This window comes from Heterocephalus glaber, unplaced genomic scaffold (genome assembly GCF_053883595.1).
Source record: "Heterocephalus glaber isolate CG9 unplaced genomic scaffold, H.glaber_assembly_v1.0 deba00001550, whole genome shotgun sequence".
NCBI classification, from domain to species: domain Eukaryota; kingdom Metazoa; phylum Chordata; class Mammalia; order Rodentia; family Bathyergidae; genus Heterocephalus; species Heterocephalus glaber.
Window position 1 is genome coordinate 22,305,692 of NW_028258343.1, and position 6,511 is coordinate 22,312,202.

The following is a 6,511-nucleotide window of genomic DNA, read 5'->3' on the forward strand; positions in this document are numbered from 1 at the left end:
GCTTACCTTAATTTGAGCATTACTCAATGTATGTATGTATTGAAATATCACAGGGTAACTCATAAATATGTATAATTTTTATGAGTCAATTAAAAAAAATTGTGTGAGGAGATGCTTTGAATAAGGTATATATGCTGTCCTTCATCAAGTGTTAAAGTTTTTACATCAACTGATGATTTTTGCCAGAACCAATCATTACTTAAATGACTGAAAAATGATTGCTACTAAGTTAATCTTATTTTCTCAAAGTCTGCTGAACTTTGAAGTGAGTATAAATCACTAGGGCTGTATGATGCCATTTGTACCTGTCTCTGCCTCCTGGGATCCTGTTTATCATTTTGTATCACCTCCAGAAAGCTTAGCTCAAATTTGCAGCAGAAAGATAAATTCTCAGAGACTGTGAGAGATCTCTGGCCTCGGCTGATGATATTACACATGCTGACTTTGTCTCTATGTCTGCCATATTGGAGTGCTAGAGTCGCTGGTGAAGTTAGTGATCTTGTCCCTGGTCTTGTTCTAAGAACCCATGAGGTTCCCTTTTTTTCTGGACACAACATCTACACCTTCAATTTTGAAGCCAAATTTGTACTCTTGACCCTAGCACCCCAAATGTTCTCTGGAATCATTTCCAGGGTAGGGGTTGTTCATAATTACTTTGAGCAGGATGTATAACTGAGAGGATCTATAGCTGGTGCAACACTGGCTGGCCTCTTAGAATTTCTTCTTGAAGGTGATCTCATCCTTGGCCTTGGTTTGATTCTAAAGCCTCCTTAAATTCTTGTCTTTTCTGGAATTGGTGCCTGGCTCTTTGATTCTGAAACCACATCTCGATTCTTGACTCTTTGGTGTTGATACCCAAAGCAAGTTTTGCTTGGTAGCATAGAGCAGGTAAGGTTTTTGGTTAAAGGTATTGATGGGAAGTTTCAGTTGCTCTTCTGTGAATTTGATGTGACTATGTCTACAATTTATGGCACTGACTTGTTTGTTCTGATGACCAAGAATCCACCTCACGGACTGAACCTACCACTTCTGGAGAGTACTTTGTAGAGTCTCCCTCAGTTATGTTATGATTTATCTAATATTTTTGTCATGATTAGACAGCCCTGTAAACTTTGGGATAAAGAGCACAGAGGTTAAGTGCTGCTTTCATCACAGTATATCAAAGATATATACAATCGACTTAACTTAAACACTGATGTTGACCTTAATTTGTCAGGCTTCTTCATTGTAATCACTCTTTGTTCTCTTTCTTTCTTATTATAACATTTGTAAGGAACTTACTGCACAGATGTACCTAACGAAGGGAGAGTTAGCCTGTACTACCTTGAGGGCAGGATAGCCTTATAAATTATTTTGAATCCTGTAATAGAAATTGGCCTCTTCTCTGCCCATTTATTATATAAATATAAATGTAAATATATATACATATATATGCACACATATGTATGTATACACATATGTATGTATATATACATATATATATACATACATATATCTATATCTGTATATATAGATACAAGGCCAGTTCATACTGGCCTTGAACTCACTATACAGCTCAAGCTTGCTTTGTACTTTGGTGATCCTCTTGTCTGAGCCTCACAAGTGCTGGGATTATAGCCCTGTGCCATCATCCTGGCTGAAATTACAGATGAAATGTCTATTGCCTAATGGGGCAACACTCCACAACTTATATTGCTGTCTATGTAAAGCTGGCCTCATCGCTCTCTATCTCAGATGTCAACCTAAGCATGGTATGTCAAGAACAAACAAAAGACATCATCCCTAAAATTTTGGAAAGATATTTTATCAGTGTTTCTTAGAAAATACCAAAGAGTTACTCAAGAGGCAGAGGCAGAAGGGTACCAAGTTCCAGGCCAGCCTGGACAACTTAGAGGGACTATCTCAACCTAACAAATGAAAGTGGTTGGGATATAGTTCACAAGAAACAGAACAAACTAAAATACACCACGGATGTCTTTCAGTCATAATCCAGTTCCCTCTCACTCTCTTTCCCGCTCATCTTGCAGCACACACAGCTCCAGAATGCTTATCCTCAGAATTCCCCAAATGCTTCCAAAGTCCAGCCTGGACTGATTCACTTTTCTTCCTCCCCTTTCCTTTAAGAAGCCACTGTCTTTTCCAATGCAAAGCAATGTAGCCCCTTTTCATGCTTCTCTCACCTGGTCCCCTGAACTGTGGTATAAAGCCCAGGCATTTAAAAGGTCAAAGAGAATTAACTGTTTGGAATAGAAAGGAAAAGAAAGAGGATGCAAAAATATCTTTTTATTTTTTCTGCGACAAAGGAAACTGTAAAATAGAAAAAATTAAAATATGTGTGTAACAGCTAAGCCTAATTGGCTTATGAAATGTCCAGGGAGTTAGCAAAGCACACTCCTGGATGCGGGTGGCTGGACATGGAGGCATGGATTTGGTGTTGGGTCTGGTCCCCAGCCTTTTCCTCCCTGGGGCTGTTCCCATGCCCTGCTCTCTGGCCACTGTGAGTAAAGCAGCTGTGCTCCGCCAGCCTCGCTGCCCAGTTTCTGCCCTGGAGCCAGCTGATCATGGACTTTAGCCCCTGAAATCATGTATCTTAGTTACTTTTGTTGCTGAGACAAAATAATTGACACCCACAGTCAAAGGGAGGACAGTTTATTTAGCTCATAGTTTGTAGAGGTTTCAGTCCATAATTGGCTGGCTCCAAGGCTGGGCGACAGAGAGGCAACAGTTTGTGGCCAACAGACAGTAGCAAAAGCAACAAGGGAGCAAGGGAGGGGCCCTAAACAGAGTCTTTCTGCCCCTTTTATCTTATGCAGACTACTTAGGGCAGGTAGCACTCACAACCTTAGTCCTAGTGCCCTTGAGCCTAGCATTACACCATGAATCAAGTCCAAAAAAAGCCCCACCTGCAGCAGTATGAGGCTTTGGGGATACATCTAAACACGAGACATAACACTGAGAGCCAAATCAAACTTCTAAATTGTGAGCATGAGGTATTGTCCAACAGTGAGAAAGCCTATTAATCCAGCATAATTATGATAATTATGACATACATCCAAATACTTAGTTTCATTTACCAATTTTTGTGTATGCTCACTACTCAACTGGCAAAACAAATATGGAAAAATAGCTAAAATTACAATACCTGCTTTCTTTGAATATAAGGAAAGTATGTTGAGACTTAAGTCTAATTTTAGAAAGAAATTGATGATCAATTGATTCTGATCAAAAAGTAGTAATTTACGTTGTAGCTTGAAGTACTTACACATGGATGATAGGCACAACTAAGCATGTGGTTTGAATCCTGTCTTTGTTCTCTAAACTTGATCATAAAATACTAATTTTGATTGTAAAATAATACTAAAATTCTGCATCAACAGAATATTCAGTTGAGCTGTTTTTTGGAATCTGAATATTTCTTTTAGTAATTAATTATTTTATTACTTTTCAAAAAATGAGACAATTAAGAAATTTATGTTAAAATGGTCTTAAAATTTTAATTAGGAAAATTCCTGAGATATTGAAACTTTTTTTTTGGTACCAGGGATCGAACTCTGGACCTTGTGCCTGCAACACAGGTGGTGGAACCACCGAGCTAAATCCCTGGCCCAGATACTGAAACATTTTATCAGAACACTGAAAGAGCAGGGAAAGGTCAGAAGGGCAAAAGTAGGTAATAGCCATATCAGTCAATGTATTTACTTTCCACTCTCATGGATATACTTTATTGCCAATATATCCTTTTGAATAACATGTAGTTATTACCAAGTCAGAAAATGTTATACACCTGGCTTAAATAGAATCCAAAATGAGTTTTTAAGATAGGAATAATTTTTGAATTATGTTGCAGTCTGTATAATCATTTGAAAAATGTCTGTGTTTTAAGTGAAGATAAATCAATAGCTGCAAATATTTTGGGTCCAAAATATGAAAATGAGGGCAGGCTGGAGTTGCCACGGTTGGGGGTGGTGGCTGTGGCCCCATGCCTGCCTTGGCTGTCGCAGCCTCCATGGGCTCCTGGTCAGGAGAGGAAACAGGGTCAGGAAGCAAAGAAATCTGGATCAAAGCAAAAGCGTCCAGGGGCTGTGCAGTGGGAGGATGCTCAGCCGCCCCTACATCCCTACAACAAAATTTATGGGAGAGGGAGAAGGCTGTCTTCATGCCGGAGATGTTCATACCCAGGTGGACTCAGCACCTGCAGGATATGTTGCAAATCCAAGCTCTCAAGGTCATGTGTGGGCAGCCGCACTTGTGGATGTGGACAGAGCCGTTTCTGGAGCCTCCCACATGAAGCAAGGCCCCCTGTCCACGCTGTCATGGAGCCTGCAGAACATGGAAGTAGCTCCTTCTCAGAATTCTGCTGTCTGTTCAAGTGACTGGAAAAAGTCTTCCATATATTTTGGCTCTGGCTGTCACACTTGTTATGTAGCACATAGCAGGGATTTCTCTTGGAACTGGACAGCTAGCTAATGGCTTTTATGTATGCAAACAGAAGCACTGCAAATCAGCTTTTCCTAAGAGAAGGTTCCTCAAAGATTCAGGGCGCTTGGGTACTGGTATTCTTAGTGAGAGATTCTGTTCTTTTATGTGATAGCTTTCATTTTCAGTCACTTTATCACAGCTGAATTTTCATGAATCCTACAATGGATCATTTGGGCTTCTAGGAAGTACTTTGGATTGTTGGAATTATAAACTATGTTCTGGAAAAAAAATATAAGGAGCTTGTATATGTGAAATGGAGAAAGAATTAAGTAGTTAGTATCTTTAATGGTCAAGTGAGATGAACTTTCACCAAAAATTGTGTATGGTGGATTCAAACAAGCTTCTTAAAGAGGAAGTACAAATGGCCAATAAGGACAAGAGAAAATGCTCAGCATCTTTGGTCACTACAGGAATGTGAACGAGAACAGCACTGAGGTCCCTCTGACCCCAGAAAGCATGGCTGTCATCTGGAGGTCCAAGAACAACGAATGCTGGGGAATATGTACAGGAAGAGGAACCCTCTACATTGCTGGTGGGACTGTAAACTAGTGCAGCCACTGTGGAAATCAGAGGTTCCACAGAAGAGATTAAAAAAGATAGAAACAGAAATCTCATCTCTCCCAGCTATCTCTCTTCTGGGTGTCTTCCTGAAGGAGTAAAGTCATCGCATTATGGTGATCTATGCACGCCATGTTTACAGCAACACAACTCACAATGGCTAAATTATGGAAGAGGGAGGGGTAAAGGAAATATGGTATGTTATATAACTCAGCCATAAAGAAGGGTAAATTTGAGTCATTTATAGGAAAATGGATGGATCTTCAGACCATAATGCTAAGTGAAATAAATCAGACACAGAAGGATAAATGTCCCATGGTTTCTCATATGGACAAACCCCAAATATAAATAATTTATGAGCAAAATAAAAGAGAGAGGTTAGGAAACAGGAGAGTACACTTTGCAGAGATGGGAAAGGATCCGGGGAAAGGGGAGAGAGGAGGAGAAGTAAAAATGATCAAGGTGCAATATGTATACGTATCATTTCCTAAGAAGAATTTAGTTTAATTATTATGTATCACACATATGTGCCAACAATAAAAGAAGTAGACACTCAGAGAAATTGGAGTGTTGGAGAGAGAGAGAGAGCAACAGATAGAGCAAACTGGCATTTCTTTTAGGTGATATTTACAAAGAAATTATTGAAAGGCCAAGTACAGGTCTCCTGAACATTCATTTGGATATTTAGAAGAAACTCTTTTTGTTTGGTACCGGGGATCGAACTCAGGACCTTGCACTTGCCAGGCAGGCACTGGAACCACTGAGCTAAATCCCAGCCCTAGAAAACACTTTTGAGTTATGTTGTTATTCTTTACCAAGCACTTTTTCTGAAATATATTTATTCTGTGAAATAAAGATATACACAATAATAACAGGAGTTTTAAACTCAGCCTATTTATTATCTGACTGTTTGGTGCAGCTCATTACCTTTTTCTTGTATTCAAGCCTTAACAGCTAGGTATCATGGAGAATTATTTGTCTGATTCTTTTGCTTTAGGAAATAATTTAAAGTAGACCTCAGGATTAAACCTTTGGAAAAAACACTAAATTATTCAATTCTTACTTGTGCAGCTCACTTTTTCTATCACAACATTAACAATATTTCTTAACATATATGGATAGTGCTTTATGTTTACCTGTGAATAATTTTTGCCAGAAAAATTAATATTGTTTCATCAGCTTGCTAGGATGATACATTCTCATCTAAGCATCACTACAAAATATCACTAAGGCTGGGGATTTAGCTCAGTGGTCCTGCCACCTGCCTCGCAAGTACAAGGTCCCAAGTTCGATTCCCAGTGCCAAAAAAAAAAAAAAAAAAAATCACTGACTTTGAGAAAATTCTGTTACCTTCACATCAGTTGTCAGATGACGAAAAGACCAGTATTATAGAGCCACCCTTAACTCCTTTAGTGTATTAATAACTTCTGAAGACATATACAGAATATGAAGTTGTGCTGTAAATTATGGCCAT

The 6,511-nt window shown here is 39.0% G+C and overlaps 1 pseudogene; it reads right to left on the bottom strand.

Moving 5' to 3' along the window:
• Window positions 1-452: 452 nt before the first annotated feature.
• LOC110344967 (double homeobox protein A-like) lies at window positions 453-5,171 on the bottom strand (annotated as a pseudogene).
• Between the last annotated feature and the right edge of the window lie 1,340 nt (window positions 5,172-6,511).